This window comes from Hyla sarda, chromosome 3 (genome assembly GCF_029499605.1).
Source record: "Hyla sarda isolate aHylSar1 chromosome 3, aHylSar1.hap1, whole genome shotgun sequence".
Taxonomy (NCBI): Eukaryota; Metazoa; Chordata; class Amphibia; order Anura; family Hylidae; genus Hyla; species Hyla sarda.
In genome coordinates, this window is record NC_079191.1 from 370,936,002 (window position 1) to 370,955,462 (window position 19,461).

The 19,461-nt window shown below is 46.9% G+C and overlaps 1 protein-coding gene across 5 annotated transcripts in view; it reads left to right on the forward strand.

Annotated features, from left to right (window-relative positions):
• Positions 1-19,461, forward strand: part of LOC130362787 (shieldin complex subunit 1-like) — a 238,232-nt gene that overhangs the window by 65,585 nt on the left and 153,186 nt on the right. Inside the window, exon 2 of one of the 5 annotated variants that reach the window (XM_056567814.1) lies at positions 5,755-5,937. The exons of 3 other annotated variants lie outside the window; for them this stretch is intronic. The gene's annotated coding sequence lies outside the window, so the exon portion shown is untranslated. The remainder of the gene's footprint in view (positions 1-5,754; positions 5,938-19,461) is intronic. One more of the 5 variants, XM_056567815.1, reaches the window with a different exon arrangement.

Below are 19,461 nucleotides of genomic sequence, written 5' to 3' on the forward strand. Positions count from 1 at the left end.
TCTGTTTTGATTTTTTGAATGGTGGGAGGGAAGTTAAGCGTGTAGAGGGAGTGTGCTGTACGGCCAATCCAGATACCCAAGTATTTCAAGGAACTACGTGTGATTTGAACCGGAGAGGATATCCTCCCTGCCGATAACGCACACTCCGGGGAGGATAAGTCTAACAATTCACTTTTGGATATGTTTACTTTGAAACCCGAAGCAAGCCCAAAGTCCTCCAAGTATTGGAAAATCTTAGGTAGGTCCTCTACAGGGTTGGTCAAGAAAACCAACAGGTCATCGGCAAATAGCGCATGTGTCACTGTTACCCTCCCCACTTTTATGCCCCTCACTCCATTAGCGGTGGACAAAAATCTAGACAAGGGCTCAATCGCTAAATTGAAAAGCAACGGTGATAACGGGCACCCTTGGCGAGTCCCCTTCTGGGGGGAGAAGGCGTCTGACAAGAACCCCGGGGTATGTATTCTAGCCTTAGGATTCGAATACAAGGTATGCAAATATTGAAGAAAAGGACCAGTAAAACGCATAGTGCGAAGCACCTTCCACATCCAATCCCAGGAGACATTGTCAAACGCCTTCTCCGCGTCAATCGATAATATGGCATCCGATCTATGTAGTTGTGGCCTAAGTTTAATGTCGTCTAAAACTGCGATCACTCGCCTAACATTAGATTCTGCTGAGCGACCCTTCACAAATCCCACCTGCAGAGGGGAAATCACCCGTGGTAGTATCAAGGATAGTCTATCCGCCATAATTTTGGACATAATTTTTAGGTCAACATTAATAAGCGAGATAGGTCTATAACCATTGGGCGACAGTAGATCTTTACCCGGTTTAGGTAATACCTTAATATACGCTGTATTGACAGAGTCAGGGATGTTCGCCCCCTGCAGGTAGGAGGTATAAAGGTCCAGCAGAATCGGGGCTGTCTCAGATTTTAAGATCTTGTAAAAGTCACCGGTGAGGCCATCAGGGCCTGGCGCCTTGTCAGATTGTAAGTTCTTTATAACCTTATCAATCTCTTCCCGTGTTATGGGAGCATTCAATAGCTCTAGGTCTGTATCTGTCAGAGTTGGGAGGTCCGCAGTGGTCAACCAGTCTCTGGTAGGTTGTGCATCGGAAGCATATGAGGTATAAAGATCATTGAAATAGTCACGTAGGATGGCATTGATTTTGTCAGGCTGTTTGTGTAGATTGCCATGATGGTCTTTTAGGGCCGAAATGTGTGTCAAACCCTGCCTGCCCTTGGCGAATCTCGCCAGCAGTTTGCCCGGCTTGTTCCCAAACCTAAAAAGAGTGGCGTCAAAATGGGATCTATTTACGTCTTCTCTCTTAGCACACCACAGATCATAAGCGGCTTTAGCAGTGGCCCACAACCTTTTGTTAGACTCAGAAGGGGTATGTAAGAAAGCAGTGTAAGCAGTTTGCAATTGTGAACTAAGAGTTTTAAGTTGGGTTGCCAATTTGCTTTTTTCTTCCCTTTTTTTGTTTAATTCCAATACACACAAAGGGAATAAACATGTGTATAACAAAACATGTGTTACTGCAATCCTTTTCTGTAAGAAATACTTTATTTTCTTGAAAAATTGAGGTGCCAACATTTACAGCCATGACTGTATATACTAAAAAAACAAGCATATATAGTTCTTTAAAGTCACGTGCATGTGACATCACACACAATTAAAATACCTAAAAAGAGGAATATTTTCAAAACATGGAAAACTGGATGAATTTCTATATAATATAGCACATTATCAGAGACAGTACACAGAGAAGTATATAACTATCGCAGCCTAATGACAATCACTAATACATTAAAATAAGATTTTGTCTATAATTCATTCCATTAGGTTGTCCTGTATCCAGGATAAACATAAAAAATGATTCCCTGTTTAACAGTTTATGTCTTAAATCTCCACCCCTGATATTTCTTTTTATCCTTTCCACCGCACTCACACTTAAAGAAGACATATCACCATCATGAAAATACCGTATTTTTCGCCGTATAAGACGCACTTTTTCTTCCACTGGGGGGGAAAAAGTCGGTGCGTCTTATACGGCGAATACACCCCTATCTCGGCGGTCCCTGCGGCCATAAACGGCCGGGACCCGCGGCTAATACAGGACATCACCGATCGCGGTGATGCCCTGTATTAACCCTTCAGACGCGGCGATCAAAGCTGACTGCCGCGTCTGAAGGGAAAGTGACACTAACCCGGCTGTTCAGGCGGGCTGTTCGGAACAGCCGCGATCTCACCGTGGCGGTCCTGAACAGCCCGACTGAATAGCCGGGTTAGTGCTTACAGGACACCGGGGGGGGACCTTACCTGCCTCCTCGGTGTCTTCTCCATTCAGGGATCCTCTGTATGCCGGCGCTCTGTATGCCGGGGACAGCGATGGAGCGACATCCAGGGCAGCGGTGACGGGTCCTGAGCGGCGGGGACACGTGAGTATTACCTCTTCCTGCAGTGGTCTTCAATCTGAGGACCTCCAGATGTTGCAAAACTACAACTCCCAGCATGCCCGGACAGCCAACGGCTGTCCGGGCATGCTGGGAGTTGTAGTTTTGCAACATCTGGAGGTCCGCAGGTTGAAGACCACTAGTGGGTTCAAAATCTTTATTTTTTTAGATTTTGCCCCTAAAAATTGGGTGCGTCTTATACGCCGGTGCGTCCTATAGGATGAAAAATACGGTAATTGAAATGTTTAGTTAATGCAGAAACATTCACTTGGGCATTATTCATATCAGAAATGTGCCTTCTTATACGCGTCTTTAGGGAATTCGATAAGACCATCATTGATTGAAAGTTACCTTAAAGAAGGCCACCAATGGTTGAAACAATACAAAAGACCACTATTGGTGATAAGTAACATTAGAGAAGACCACCGTTGGTTTAAACATTACAGAAGACGACCACTGGTTGAAGCAAACAATACCTTTAAAGTACAGTCATGGTGTTCATGAAGAATGAAAGCAGATGACATGTCATGATATCAACCTTTTTTCAAACTGAAATGAAATAATTATCTGTAATATTATTTAAGGAAGTTCTGGATATCTGTTTACACTGTAGATTTTTTAACCCTTTTTAACATAGAAATCATCAATGCAATGTTAATTCTACTGTGGACCTCCAGAACAGTTGCTTCGAATTCACACACAATTGATTACTAAGTGATCACTTGAACCCCTGATCTCCCATCCACTAAATTACAGTTAGAACTTAACTTTTTTAGGACCCTACGAAACGTATTAAAAGGCTCAACCAACTGGGCTCATCCAGAATTATACAGAGCCAATAATAAATTACCTGCATGCAACTGCATGCATACAGTTTTTGCTTTTGTTTGGTACTTTGGGTGCAGTCCACAGTACACCACTACCAACATACTAGACCTAGAGAGTGATGATTAAAAATTAACACATTGTTCCTCCCCCCAAACGTTTCACCACAACACAATGTTTTATCAAGGGCAAACGGCAAATCAAATAAGCCAAACTAGGGTTTATATTATCTCTCTTTAGTGATGTCACAATTAAATCGCCCAATAGAGACACTTTAAAATTCACCAACCACACATTCATTGGTGAAAAAATGATTGATAACTAAATATATCAATCACCAGCTTAATCTTCCATCCAATCCCAGTTAGGCTGGGATCACACCACGTTTTCTTAAATACGGCTCCCGTATATGGTTGTGAGGAGGGGGGGCGGGGCTTAATCGCGGCGGAGGGAACCGTATTTAATACAAGTCTATGAGCCGACCGGAGTGAACCGCAGCCTCCGGTCGGCTTCGTTTTTGGCTGTATGCGGTTTCCCGACCACAGGCAAAAACGTGGTTGACCACGTTTTTGCCTGCGGTCGGGAAACCGCATACGGCCGAAAACGAAGCCGACCAGAGGCTGCGGTTCACTCCGGTCGGCTCATAGACTTGCATTAAATACAGTTCCCGAATACGGGCGCCGCGATTAAGCCCCGCCCCCTCCTCCCAACCGTATACGGGAGCCGTATTAAGAAAACGTGGTGTGAACCCAGCCTTACCCACAAGTCATTGTTTGAGCCAACACTAAGACTGACAGCAGGATTAACCAATGATTATATGTATTTTGTTCTCAGTTAGATCAGACTGGCTGCTCATGCTCTGCCATTTTTTTGTTTTCTGTTATTTTGAAAGTGTGTAAATGATGGAAATAAAATCTAACTTTTGTTGACATATTATAAGAATGTCTAATCTGTAATTTGATGCCTTTTGGAGATTTTTCCATCTTTCCTTGGCTTCTTTATGCACATTAACCCCTCAACGACAATGGACGTAAATGTACGTCATGGTGACGTGGTACTTAACGCACCATGACGTACATTATCGCGCCGACATAATCCGCAGCCAGGGATTTGCCGTTAATGGCGGTCATCCGCGATCGTGCGGATGTCCACCATTAACTCCTACGATGCCGTGATCAATACAGATCACGGCATCTGCGGCATTCCGGTACTTTGAACGGATGATCGGATCGCCTGTGGCGCTGCCGCGGAGATCCGATTATCCAGCATGGCGGCCGGAGGTCCCCTCACCTGGCTCCGGCCGTCTCCCGGGGTCTTCTGCTCTGGTCTGAGATCGAGAAGACCAGAGCAGAAGATCACCGATAATACTGAGCAGTGCTGTGTCCTATACATAGCACTGCACAGTATTAGCAATCAACTGATTGCAATGAATAGTCCCCTATGGGGACATAAAAAGTGTAAAAAAAAAGTAAAATAAAGTAAAAAAATTTGAAAAATCCCCTCCCCCAATAAAAAGTAAAACATCAGTTTTTCCCATTTTACCCCCAAAAAAGCGTAAAAAAAAATTAATACACATATTTGGTATCGCCACGTGCGTAAAAGCCTGAACTATTAAAATATATTGTTAATCATCCTGTACGGTGAACGGCGTAAACGTAAAAAAAAAAAAAAGTCCAAAATTGCTGCTTTTTTGTCACATTTTATCCCAAAAAAAATTAATAAAAATTAATAAAAATTAAAACCTAAGCAAAAGTGATACTGATAAAAACTAAAGATCATGGTGCAAAATATGAACCCTCATATCGCCCCGTATACGGAAAAATCTGAAAGTTATAGGTAGTCGAAAATAGGGCAATTTCAAACATACTAATTTTGTTAAAATGATTTGAGATTTTTTTTAAGCAGTACAATTATAGAAAAGAATATAATCATGGGTATCATTTTAATTGTATTGACCCACAGAATAAAGAAAACATGTCATTTTTACCAGAAAGGGTACAGCGTGAAAACAAAACCTTCCAAAATTTGCTAAATTGCGGTTTTCTTTTCAATTTTCCCACATAAATAATATTTGTTTGGTTGCGCCGTACATTTTATGGTAAAATAAGTGATGGAATTACAAAGTACAATTGGTGACGCAAAAAACAAGCCCTCATATGGGTCTGTGGATGGAAATATAAGAGCGTTATAATTTTTAGAAGGCGAGGAGAAAAAAACTAAAATGCTAAAATTGGTCTGGTCCTTAAGGCCAAAATGGGCCTGGTCCTTAAAGGGTTAATACTAATTTTTACCTGGGGTGCCCAAACCTTTGATCCCCACTGTAGGTATAAGTTCCATTATAAAAATGTGATATTACCAATTGGTCGATAATGAAGGACAAATACAAATTTTTCCATCACTGCAAAATTTATCATTGTTAAATGAGATCATGCATATGAAGACTCTCAATACAAAAGCACCTATCACAGTCTATACATCTAGATTATTGGCTTGAAATGGTCTGACGAAGCCCGCATATGCAGGTGAAACAGCTGTCACACCGATTCTAACGTTAGCAGCGGCCGGCCCTCCCATCTCCGAAATGTGAGCTGCACAAGTATCCTGCACTTTATAAAGAATAAAGGTGAAAGTCTGCACAACTGAAAGACGTGGTGAGTGCTTCCAAGCTTTGTTTACGCAGAGATTTCTACGAGCGTTATTGCATTAATTAATGTTACGCATCTCCACCTGCTCAGCTACCTTTTGTCTGTACTGGGGAGCTATAGCGGTACTTGCTGAGTGAGAGTGGTGCTGAGGTAATCTGCTTCTCAGGACTAGAGCATAGCAAAATGAATAATTGGTACAATTAAATTTAATAGTCTTATATTGTTACATCTGAATTTTATAAGAATTCTGAGTATGTGAACCTTTCATTAAGTCCATCTTAAAGACTTAAAGTTCAAAGGCAATGAATCCACCTAGCCTCTTCAGGTAAAAACTTGTTGTTCAAATTACCATGGCTGGGTCCCAAGTTGCATTGGGTGAGACCCCAACATTTTTAATTTAAGGAGTTTTTACCATGTGTCTCTCTCATATGATGGGATAATGGTGCGTCGGTTCTAGTATTGATCGTACTGATATGTTGGGAGATGTATCTGCACAGTTGTTGAACAGTCTTTTCAACGTACAATTTGGGACACGTACACTGGGCGACATATATTACTCCCGCCATCTGGAAATTAATAAAATCATGATCTATATATTTCTAGTTGTCAACTGGGTTGTCACATTCTTTCATGCGAGGTATATATTGGCATAATGTGCAACACTCACAAAGGTGAGATTTTTATAACTGGTGATTTAAGCCATGTTGTTAGTTGTCTTTCCTTGTAAAAACTTTTGATAATCTGGTCCCAGATATTGCATCCTCGACAATAAGTTATTGACAGAGTAGGTGTAATTACCTCCCATAAATCAGAATCCGAAATTAACAATGGCCAGTATGTCCGCAGTATCTCAATAATCTTTCTATTATTTTGATCATATGCTCCACTACACCTTATGATCATACTGTCAGGTACTTTAGGTTTGTCTACTAGCAATTCTTTATGTGTAGTCGCCCTTGCCATGGCATATGCTCGGTGTGAAGTCTTCTTTATGTAACCTTGTGCCCTAAAACACGGATATAGAAGATTACACTTCTCCTGGAATTTATGTGGACTTGAACAGTTCCTTTTTGTTCTTAAATATTGGCCAGTAGGAATACCTTCCTTCAACAGTTTTTGATGAAAACTTTGCCAGGTCAAAAAACTATTAGCAGAGGAGGGTTTGTGATAAAATTCCATATGTATGTGACCTGCATTATCCAGAGTAATTATCAAATCTAGAAAGTGTACCATGTTCCCTTAAAGGGTTACTTCGCTACTCAGCATCCAGAACATTGAGTTCCAAACGCTGTGTGCTGGCTTCCGTGTTCACGCCCGCCACCTCATAACGTCACGCCCCGTCATGTGATGTCACATCCCGGGCGTGAAAATGGAAGCTCGCACACAGAGTTCGGAACTCAATATTCCGGAGGCTGGGGAGCGGAGTAACCCTTTAAATTTTTGATACAAGTGTTACAATTCAGTTATTTTACAAATTATTAAAAGTGCTCCAAGATGCCATCCAAAAAAATGAAATTATCATTGATAAATTGTCCTCAAAATAAAATGTGTGACGTGTACTCAGGTTGGCCCCCTAAAAATAAATTAGCATAATATGGTGCACAGGGAGTGCCCATGGTGGTGCCTTTCAACTGAAAATAATAGCAGTGATCAAATAAAAAGAAGTTGTGGGTCAAAGGGAATCTTAAAAGTGTCAAAATGTGCCCTTGGTTTTTAGAAAATGTTGTACTGCAACTACACCCAGCTCATGTTTTTTGTTTGTATAGAAGGACATTGGGGGAGATTTATCAAAACCTGTCCAGAGGAGAAGTTGCTAAGTTGCCCATGGCAACCAACCAGATTGCTTCTTTAATTTTTTAAAAGGCCTCTTAAAACAGAAAGAAGCAATATGATTGGTTGCTATGGGCAACTCAGCAACTTTTCCTCTAGACAGGTTTTGATAAATCCCCCCCTCCATGTCCATACTGGCAATCAAAGTTTCAGGAGGAAATCTGATCTCTTGAAGTTTTGTAACAGCATCCTTAGAATCTTAAATATCTGATCGGTCCATAAAAATAATGATGCTCTGAGACATGTTATTACAACCTGAGATTATTGGTCAGCCAGGGACAGGGTGACTCTGCTTGTGAATTTTTGGCAATGCATAAAATGTTGCAATGGTTGGTGTTGGATTATGTGGACATGTATGCTCTTCTTCAGATATCAGGCCACTGGACAAAGGATTTCTTGTAACTCATTAGAGATAATCCATACGGGATTAGAGTAACGTTTTTTAATACATCTCCCTATCATTTAAAAGTCTCATTACCATTTCTTTGAAATCCTGATAATCCATCAAAAAGTTTTTTCCACCTAAATCCAATGGTTTGCACATTAGTTGCTCATTGTTTTGGATCTCTTGGTGAACTTTCTGTTCCTGTTTAGTAATATTAGCCTTAATCTGAGGATTTAAGAGTACCTGACAGCTGTTTCAACCACACTAAACCCAATATATTGGGTTATAGTGCGGGTGAATAGCTGTACAAAGAAGGGTAACTTACAGGTTTACCTTAGGCATATACATTGCTCTGCTTATTAGAAGTTCTTTGTCATTGAGGTCCTGAGGAGCCGACTTGCGCAGTTCCCCCTGCCTCTTCAATGTTCCGCCCTGGCCAGCCCCCTTCCATGACATCAGAAGGGGGGGGGGGGTGGATTTGCGCTCTGCTTTTCACTTAACCTGGCCCTGATGTCATGGAAGGTGGAGGGCCGTGGCAGAATATTGATGAGGCAGGGGGAGCTGCACAAGCTGGCTCCTCACCTCCAATGCACTCTGGAGCGCAACCACAAAGAGCTTCTAATGTGCAGAGTTATGGATAAACCAAAGGTAAGACTGTAAGTGACCCTTCTTTGTACAGCTATTCACCTACACTATAACCCAATATATTGGGTTTAGTGCAGAGGAAATAGTCAGATTTTACTCGTAACCATTTCAACCAAGGTGTCTATTGTAGAGTATTGAGATAAGGAAGGTGTAAATGTGGGCTGGAGCAAATCACCAGTATCAGCTTTATGTTGTAATTTCACAAGTACCTTTATCGCTTGTTGTTCCCTTCTTGTGGTCACATCTGGATTATTATTTAAATTTTTATGGAACCTATATAGTGCTAGCCTCTCAAAAATATCACATTTGGGTGTTTGTATAAATGAAAGACCTTTTCGTAAGACTGCAATATGTTGGTAAGTTTGTACAAAGTTGCTTCTGTCACATTGATTTCAGTAATAAACTCTTTACATCTTTCCCTTTCCAACATTAAAAAGGTTTTAATTTAAAATACTTATTTTGTGTGGGAGGTCTACACACTGGTGCGGCTTTGTTAATTAAATAATCTGAAATTCATATGAAAGGCCTGGGATAATACCAATTAATAAGCACATTTTCTCCAAGCTTAGAAAATAAACACAGCAAAGATTTGTTTCCAGAATAAATATGCCACATGTAAGAATCATGCTGAGATAATTAATGTCCTACATTGGACAGATTGCAAGAAATACTTGACCATTTAAGCCTTTCAAGGGCACATTACTGTGACTGGCTGTTCAAGTCATTTTATATAATAGTGAAACCTCTGCAAAAGACTAAACCTTTGAGAAGACAACCCCCTTATCCAGACCAGATTTTCTGTGACTAATTATTCTACATATTGTCTTCTTTGACAAGACCCCCTCCCCTACAAGATCTCTTTCCAATGCAATTTTAAGTGGTTGCCTTCAAGAGATTTCACTTGTATTCACTTTAGTAGTGTTATGAAGAGTTTTGAACCATTACGTTTGTGAACCATTATGCTAAAGTAGGCTGCGGATGAGCACACAGAGTAGAGCCCTTGCCCCTGACATTAATTAGCATATTAAGATTACAGTGTGGGAACTCTGCATATACTAAATGGATTTAAAGGGGTTCTCCGCCCCTATACATCTTATGCCCTATCCAAAGGATAGGGGATAAGATGTCTGATCGCAAAGGTCCCGCAACAGGGACCCCTGGGATCTCTGTGCAGTACCTGGCATTAATTTAGAACGCTAGGTGCGGGCAGAGGGGGTCGTGATGTCATGTCCACGCCCCTTGTGACATCACGCCACACCCCCTCAATGCAAGTCTATAGGAGGGGGCATGGCGGCCACCATGCCCCCTGCCATAGACTTGCATTGAGGGGGCATGGCGTGACATCACAAGGGGAATGGCCGTGACATCGTGACCCTCACTGCCTGCTCCAAGCATTCTGAACAAAACATTCCAAACTCAGTATATTTGGTTTAGTGCGGATGAGCAGGTTGTCAGATTATCTTTAAATGTGGTTAAATGTGCATATGGCAACAATGATACAGCAATAAATCAGGCTCCCTCAACCAATCAAACATAGAATGTGTCGGCAGATAAGAACCATTTGGCCCATCTAGTCTGCCCAATATCCTGAAAATTATGAATAGTCCCTGGGTGTATCATGCATGAAGGATAGTCTTATATTTATCCCATGCATGCTTAACCCCTTAACGACCAAGGACGTATATTTACGTCCTTGGCCGGCTCCCGCGATATAACGCGGGGTCACGCAGTGACGGGTCGGTCATATTGGGTCGGTCCCGGCATGGCTTTACAGTGAACAGCTATGGCTTTACAGTGAACAGTGCTGGCAATCAGTGTATGCAATGTTATAGCCCCCTATGGGAGCTATATCACTGCAAAAAAAGTGTAAAAAAAGTTAATAAATGTGATTTAACCCTTTCCTTAATAAAAGTTCAAATCACCCCCCTTTTCCCATAAAAAAAATCCTGCCAGGGATTCAAATCATGCAGTGCCAGACGTGTCCCTCTGTATAAGCCAGTACTTGTGTGGGCCCGTCTGAAGTTTGCTAAAGAGCATTTGGATGATACAGAAGAGGATTGGGAGAATTTCATATGGTCAGATGAAACCAAAGTAGAACTTTTTGGTAAAAACTCAACTTGTCGTGTTTGGAGGAGAAAGAATGCTGAGTTGCATCCAAAGAACACCATGCCTATTGTGAAGCATGGGGGTTGGAAACATCATTCTTTGGGGCTGTTTTTCTGCTAAGGGACCAGGACGACTGATCCGTGTAAAGGAAAGAATGAATGGGGCCATGTATCGTGAGATTTTGAGTGAAAACCCTTCCATCAGCAAGGGCATTGAAGATGAAACGTGGCTGGGTCTTTCAGCATGACAATGATCCCAAACACACTGACCGGGCAACAAAGGAGTTGTCACGATGCCGGCTGGCAGGAGGTGGATCCTCTGTGCCAGAGAGGGATTGGCGTGGACCGTGCTAGTGGACCGGTTCTAAGTCACTACTGGTATTCACCAGAGCCCGCCGCAAAGTGGGATGATCTTGCTGCGGCGGTAATGACCAGGTCGTATCCACTAGCAACGGCTCAACCTCTCTGACTGCTGAAGATAGGCGCGGTACAAGGGAGTAGACAAAGGCAAGGTCGGACGTAGCAGAAGGTCGGGGCAGGCAGCAAGGATCGTAGTCAGGGGCAACGGCAGGAGGTCTGGAACACAGGCTAGGAACAAACAAGGGAACGCTTTCACTAGGCACAAGGGCAACAAGATCCGGCGGGGGAGTGCAGGGGAAGTGAGGTATATATAAGGAGTGCACAGGTGAACACACTAATTAGAACCACTGCGCCAATCAGCGGCGCAGTGGCCCTTTAAATCGCAGAGACCCGGCGCGCGCGCGCCCTAGGGAGCGGGGCCGCGCGCGCCGGGACAGGACCGACGGAGAGCGAGTCAGGTACGGGAGCCGGGGTGCGCATCGCGAGCGGGCGCCACCCGCATCGCGAATCGCATCCCGGCTGGAGGCGGTACCGCAGCGCACCCGGTCAGTGGATCTGACCGGGGCGCTGCAGCAACGAGGATGAGGCGAGCGCTCCGGGGAGGAACGGGGACCCGGAGCGCTCGGCGTAACAGTACCCCCCCCCCCTTGGGTCTCCCCCTCTTCTTGGGTCCAAAGAACCTGAGGATCAAAAACTCAATTCTTTCGTGATGAGGTCCGATGCACATTAGGAGGGGTTCCGTGCGGTAACGCACGGCACAGTCCAATCTTTCATTGTTAACACAATTGATGTAGAGGGGTCTGGCGAGACTGGTCACAGGGATGTTGAACCTGTTGATAAGAGAGGCCAAAAAAAAATTTCCTGCAGATCCGGAATCCAAGAAGGCCATAGTAGAGAAGGAGAAGGTAGAGGCAGATATCCGCACAGGCACAGTAAGGCGTGTGTTACGCCTAGCGCTCCGGGTCCCCGCTCCTCCCCGGAGCGCTCACGGCGTCTTTCTCCCTGCAGCGCCCCGGTCAGTCCCGCTGACCGGGAGCGCTGCACTGTCATGGCCGTTGGGGATGCGATTCGCACAGCGGGACGCGCCCGCTCGCGAATCGCATCCCAGGTCACTTACCCGTCCCGGTCCCCTGCTGTCATGTGCTGGCGCGCGCGGCTCCGCTCTCTAGGGCGCGCGCGCGCCAGCTCTCTGAGACTTAAAGGGCCAGTGCACCAATGATTGGTGCCTGGCCCAATTAGCTTCCACCTGGTCCCTGACTATATCTGACCTCCTCCCATGCACTCCCTTGCCGGATCTTGTTGCCTTGTGCCTGTGAAAGCGTTTAGTGTGTCCAAAGCCTGTGTACCTGAACTTCTGCTACCCATCCTGACTACGAACCTTGCCGCCTGCCCCCGACCTTCTGATACGTCTGACCTTGCCTCTGCCTAGTCCTTCTGTCCCACGCCTTCTCAGCAGTCAGCGAGGTAGAGCCGTTGCTAGTGGATACGACCTGGTTGCTACTGCCGCAGCAAGACCATCCCGCTTTGCGGCGGGCTCTGGTGAAAACCAGTAGCCTCTTAGAACCGGTCCACTAGCACGGTCCACGCCAATCCCTCGCTGACACAGAGGATCCACTACCTGGAAGCCGAATCGTGACTGTAGATCCGGCCATGGATCCCGCTGAGGTGCCGCTGCCAAGTCTCGCTGATCTTCCCACGGTGGTCGCTCAGCAATCGCAGCAGATTGCCCAACAAGGACAGCAGCTGTCGCAGTTGACCGCCATGTTACAGCAACTTCTGCCTCTGCTACAGCAGCAACCATCTCCTCCGCCAGCTCCTGCACCTCCTCCGCAGCGAGTGGCCGCTCCTAACCTACGCTTGTCCCTGCCGGACAAATTTGATGGGGACTCTAGACTCTGCCGTGGATTTTTGTCTCAGTGTTCCCTGCATATGGAGATGTTGTCGGACTTGTTTCCTACAGAACGGTCTAAGGTGGCGTTCGTAGTAAGCCTTCTTTCAGGAAAGGCCTTGTCTTGGGCCACACCGCTCTGGGACCGCAATGATCCTGCCACAGCCACAGTCCAGTCTTTCTTCGCTGAAGTCCGAAGTGTCTTCGAGGAACCTGCCCGAGCCTCTTCTGCCGAGACTGCCCTGCTGAACCTGGTCCAGGGTAATTCTTCCGTTGGCGAGTACGCCATACAATTCCGTACTCTTGCTTCTGAACTATCCTGGAATAATGAGGCTCTCTGCGCGACCTTTAAAAAAGGCCTATCCAGTCGCATCAAGGATGTGCTGGCCGCACGAGAGATTCCTGCCAACCTCCAAGAACTCATCCATTTGGCTACCCGCATTGACATGCGTTTTTCTGAGCGACACCAAGAGCACCGCCAGGAAAAAGACTTAGATCTCTGGGCACCTCTCCCACAGCATCCTTTGCAGTCTTCGCCTGGGCCTCCCGCCGAGGAGGCCATGCAAGTGGATCGGTCTCGCCTGACCCAGGAAGAGAGGAATCGCCGTAGAGAAGAAAATCTCTGTCTGTACTGTGCCAGTACTGAGCATTTCTTGGTGGATTGCCCTATCCGTCCTCCACGCCTGGGAAACGCACGCACGCACCCAGCTCACGTGGGTGTTGCATCTTTTGGTTCTAAGTCTTCTTCTCCACGTCTCACGGTGCCCGTGCGGATTTCTTCTACAGCCAACTCCTCCCTCTCAGCCGTGGCCTGCTTGGACTCTGGTGCCTCTGGAAATTTTATTTTGGAGTCGTTTGTTAATAAATTCAGCATCCCGGTGACCCGTCTCGTCAAGCCGCTCTACATTTCCGCGGTCAACGGAGCCAGATTGGACTGCACCGTGCGTTACCGCACAGAACCCCTCCTGATGTCTATTGGACCCCACCTCGAGAGAATTGAGCTCTTCGTTCTCCCCGGCTGTACCTCTGAGGTCCTCCTCGGTCTGCCATGGCTCCGGCTTCATTCCCCCACCCTTGATTGGACCACCGGGGAGATCAAGAACTGGGACTCTGCCTGCCACAGGAAGTGCCTCTCCCCCCCTCCCAGTCCCGTCAGGCAAGCCTCTGTGCCTCCCCATGGCCCCCGTCCTGGTGTCACACTGCCCCGTGCCAGGCCTCGCCCTCTGCCCTCCCTCCCCATTCCCACTCCTGCTGTACTGCCTGCCGTTGAGGAAACCCTCCATTCTTTCCCGGTGTCCTCATCCCAGGGGAGGCAGTTACCGGACAAAGAGAAGGGGAGACCTAAGGGGGGGGGTACTGTTACGCCTAGCGCTCCGGGTCCCCGCTCCTCCCCGGAGCGCTCACGGCGTCTTTCTCCCTGCAGCGCCCCGGTCAGTCCCGCTGACCGGGAGCGCTGCACTGTCATGGCCGTTGGGGATGCGATTCGCACAGCGGGACGCGCCCGCTCGCGAATCGCATCCCAGGTCACTTACCCGTCCCGGTCCCCTGCTGTCATGTGCTGGCGCGCGCGGCTCCGCTCTCTAGGGCGCGCGCGCGCCAGCTCTCTGAGACTTAAAGGGCCAGTGCACCAATGATTGGTGCCTGGCCCAATTAGCTTCCACCTGGTCCCTGACTATATCTGACCTCCTCCCATGCACTCCCTTGCCGGATCTTGTTGCCTTGTGCCTGTGAAAGCGTTTAGTGTGTCCAAAGCCTGTGTACCTGAACTTCTGCTACCCATCCTGACTACGAACCTTGCCGCCTGCCCCCGACCTTCTGCTACGTCTGACCTTGCCTCTGCCTAGTCCTTCTGTCCCACGCCTTCTCAGCAGTCAGCGAGGTAGAGCCGTTGCTAGTGGATACGACCTGGTTGCTACTGCCGCAGCAAGACCATCCCGCTTTGCGGCGGGCTCTGGTGAAAACCAGTAGCCTCTTAGAACCGGTCCACTAGCACGGTCCACGCCAATCCCTCGCTGACACAGAGGATCCACTACCTGGAAGCCGAATCGTGACAGCGTGGAGAAGCAGAGTTGACATCAAGAACTGTGTCACCTTTTTGCGGAGTCAGCGTACGTCTTTCCAGGCGGGGAGGACGGATAGGACAATCCTTCAGGAAGTGTTCGGTACCGGCATAGTACAAGCAAAGATTCTCCATGCGGCGTCGTGTCCTCTCTTGAGGTGTCAAGCGAGACCGGTCAACTTGCATAGCCTCCACGGCGGGAGGCACAGGAACGGATTGCAGGGGACCAGAGGAGAGAGGAGCCGGGGAGAAAAAACGCCTCGTGCGAACAAAGTCCATATCCAGGCGGAGCTCCAGACGCCATCCGGAAAAACGCATGTCAATGCGAGTGGCAAGATGAATGAGTTCATGTAGGTTAGCAGGAGTTTCTCGTGCGGCCAGAACATCTTTAATGTTGCTGGATAGGCCTTTTTTAAAGGTCGCGCAGAGAGCCTCACTATTCCAGGACAACTCGGAAGCAAGAGCACGGAACTGAATGGCGTACTCGCCAACGGAAGAAACACCCTGGGCCAGGTTCAGCAGGGCAGTCTCGGCAGAAGAAGCTCGGGCAGGCTCCTCGAAGACACCACGGACCTCAGCGAAGAAGGACTGGACTGTGGCTGTGGCAGGATCATTGCGGTCCCAGAGCGGTGAGGCCCCAGACAAGGCCTTTCCAGAAAGGAGACCACGGCAGAGTCTAGAGTCCTCATCAAATTTGTCCGGCAGGGACAAGCAGGGGTTAGGAGCGGCCGGTTGCTGCGGAGGAGTTGCAGGAGCCGGCGGAGGAGATGGTTGTTGCAGCTGATGTGTCTGTGACAGAAGTTGCTGTATCTGCGGCTGCAGCTGCTGTATCTGTGACTGAAGATGCAGTGTCACGGAGGTCAAGTATGCCAGCTGGTGATTTCGTTGGGCGATCTTTAGGGCTTGCTGGGCGATCACCGTGGAAATGTCGGCAAGACTTGACAGCGGCACCTCAGCGGAATCCATGGCCGGATCTACTGTCACGATGCCGGCTGGCAGGAGGTGGATCCTCTGTGCCAGAGAGGGATTGGCGTGGACCGTGCTAGTGGACCGGTTCTAAGTCACTACTGGTATTCACCAGAGCCCGCCGCAAAGCGGGATGGTCTTGCTGCGGCGGTAGTGACCAGGTCGTATCCACTAGCAACGGCTCAACCTCTCTGACTGCTGAAGATAGGCGCAGTACAAGGGAGTAGACAAAGGCAAGGTCGGACGTAGCAGAAGGTCGGGGCAGGCAGCAAGGATCGTAGTCAGGGGCAATGGCAGGAGGTCTGGAACACAGGCTAGGAACAAACAAGGGAACGCTTTCACTAGGCACAAGGGCAACAAGATCCGGCGGGGGAGTGCAGGGGAAGTGAGGTATATATAAGGAGTGCACAGGTGAACACACTAATTAGAACCACTGCGCCAATCAGCGGCGCAGTGGCCCTTTAAATCGCAGAGACCCGGCGCGCGCGCGCCCTAGGGAGCGGGGCTGCGCGCGCCGGGACAGGACCGACGGAGAGCGAGTCAGGTACGGGAGCCGGGGTGCGCATCGCGAGCGGGCGCCACCCGCATCGCGAATCGCATCCCGGCTGGAGGCGGTACCGCAGCGCACCCGGTCAGTGGATCTGACCGGGGCGCTGCAGCAACGAGGATGAGGCGAGCGCTCCGGGGAGGAACGGGGACCCGGAGCGCTCGGCGTAACAGGAGTTGCTTTGTAAGAAGCATTTCAAGGTCCGGGAGTGGCCTAGCCTGTCTCAACCCCACAGGAAACCTTTGGAGGTAGTTGAGAGCCCGTGTTGCTCAGCAACAGCCCTAAAACATCACTGCTCTAGAGGAGATCTGCATGGAGGAATGGGCCAAAATACCAGAAAGTGTGTGAAAACCTTGTGAAGACTTACAGAAAACATTTGACATCTGTCATTGCCAACAAAGGGTATATAACAAAGTATTGAGAAGAACTTTTGTTATTGACCAAATACTTATTTTCCACCATAATTTTCAAATAAATTCTTTAAAAATCAGACAATGTGATTTTATGGATTTTTTTTCTCATTATGTCTCTCATAGTTGTGGTATACCTATGATGAAAATTACAGGCCTCTCTCATCTTTTTTTAAGTGGGAGAACTTGCACAATTGGCGGCTGACTAAATACTTTTTTGCCCCACTGTATATTAGAATGGTAAGTCAAACAGGCAAATCTATAACATATTCTTTTTTATTACTAATGACAGGTATCATTTAATCTTTTAAATCCATTATGTCTTGTAGCTATCTAATCTTTATAATGGTAATGACAATAAAATTTGTAAACTATAGTTACAAAGAAGCAATTGTTTAAAGTCCAGATGTTATTCGTTCAGTTCCTAGAAATAAACTGCAGGGACATAACAGTCATTAGATAGGTGACATCATTGGCAGCTTACTTATTAAACACACACACATACTCACAGTATCTTATATAAGTAAGTCCACTCCTTCCTTTTTTGTTAATATTTTATTGTATCTTTTCATATGACAACATTAAAGAAATGACACTGTGTTACAATGTGAAGTAATGAGTGCACAGCCTGTATAACAACCTGTTTAATTAAAATAACTCAGCACAGGGGGCATGTCCCTCCCTTGTGGTGGTGGGAGGTGATTGGTGTGTCTGCTCATGCAGCTTTGTCCATGAGTCATATCTTGTCAATGACTCATGGACAAGCCTAATGCTGCTGCAGGACTGGTTAGTGTCTCAATAGGTATGGGGACCCCTGTGGGATTTTCAGGAGTTATTTTCTTTATGAAAGGGGTTTTGCAGTATCTAACATTTTATCCGCTATCCAAAGGATAGGGGATAAGATGTCTGATCGCGGGGGCCCCCCGCTGGGACCCCCCGCGATCTCCCTGCAGCACCCGCACTGTATGTGGGGCTGCACCTCTAGTTTCGGAAACCTCTGGTTTCCGGGACTGGAGACTTGACATAATGCCACGCCCCCTCGAGACATTACGCCACGCCCCTCCCATTCATGTCTATGGGAGGGGGTGTAATGGTGGGTGCTGCAGGGAGATCGCAGGGGTTCCCAGTGACGGGCTCCCCATGATCAGACATCTTATCCCCTATCCTTTGGATCTGGGAAAACCCCTTAAAATATTCAAAAAAAAATTTAAACAACCATATTACTAAAGATTTTTAATTCTTATCAGTAACAAAAAAATAATACGTTTTTGGAACTGACAGTGCCCATTAAAGCCTCCTAGGCAAGGAGTTCACCGGAGCTTCACAGGTTGCCACTGGAGTCCTCTTCCACACCTACATCATGACATCAGTAAGCTGGTGGATGTTAGAGACCTTGCACTCCCCCACTTTATTTTTGAGGATGCCCCAGATATGCTCAATAGGGTTTAGCTCTGGAGACATACTTGGCCAGTCCATCACATTTACCCTCAGCTTCTTTAAATGAGGTGTGTTTGAGGTTGTGATCATGTTGGAATACTGCCCTATGGCCCAGTCTCCAAACGGAGGGGATTATGCTCTGCTTCAGTATGTCACAGTACATGTTGGTATTCATTGTTCCCCAGTGCCAGCAGCACTCATGCAGACCTAGACCATGACACTCCCACCACCATGATTGAGTGTAGGTAAGACACACTTGTCTTTGTACTCCTCACCTGGTTGCCGCCTCAAACGCTTTAAACCATCTGAACCGAATAAGTTTATCTCGATCTCATCGGACCACAGGACATGGTTCTAGTAATCCATGTCCTTGATCTGCTGGACTTCAGCAAACTGTTTGCAGGCCCTTTAGAAGAGGCTTTCTTCTGGGACGACAGCCATGCTGACCAATTTGATGAATTGTGTAGCATATGGTCTAAGCACTGACAGGCTGACCCCACACTCCTTCAAACTCTGCAGCAATGCTGACAGCACTCATATGTCTATTTACAAAGGACAACCTCTGGATATGATGCTGGGCATGTGTACTCAACTTCTTTGGTTGACCATGGCAAGGCCTGTTCGGAGTGAAACTTGTCTGTGAAACTGCTATATGGTCTTGCCCACCATACTGTGCTCAGTTTCAGTGTCTTGGCACTCTTTCTTTAGCCTATGCCATCTTTATTTAGATCAACAATTCTTTTTTTCAGATCCTTAGAGAGTTCTTTGCCCTGAGGTGCCATGTTGACCAATATTAGAGTGTGAGGGTGATAACATTAAAGACACCTGACCCCCATTCACACCTGAGGCCTTGTAACATTTGTGAGTCACATGACACCAAATAGGGGAAATGGCTTTA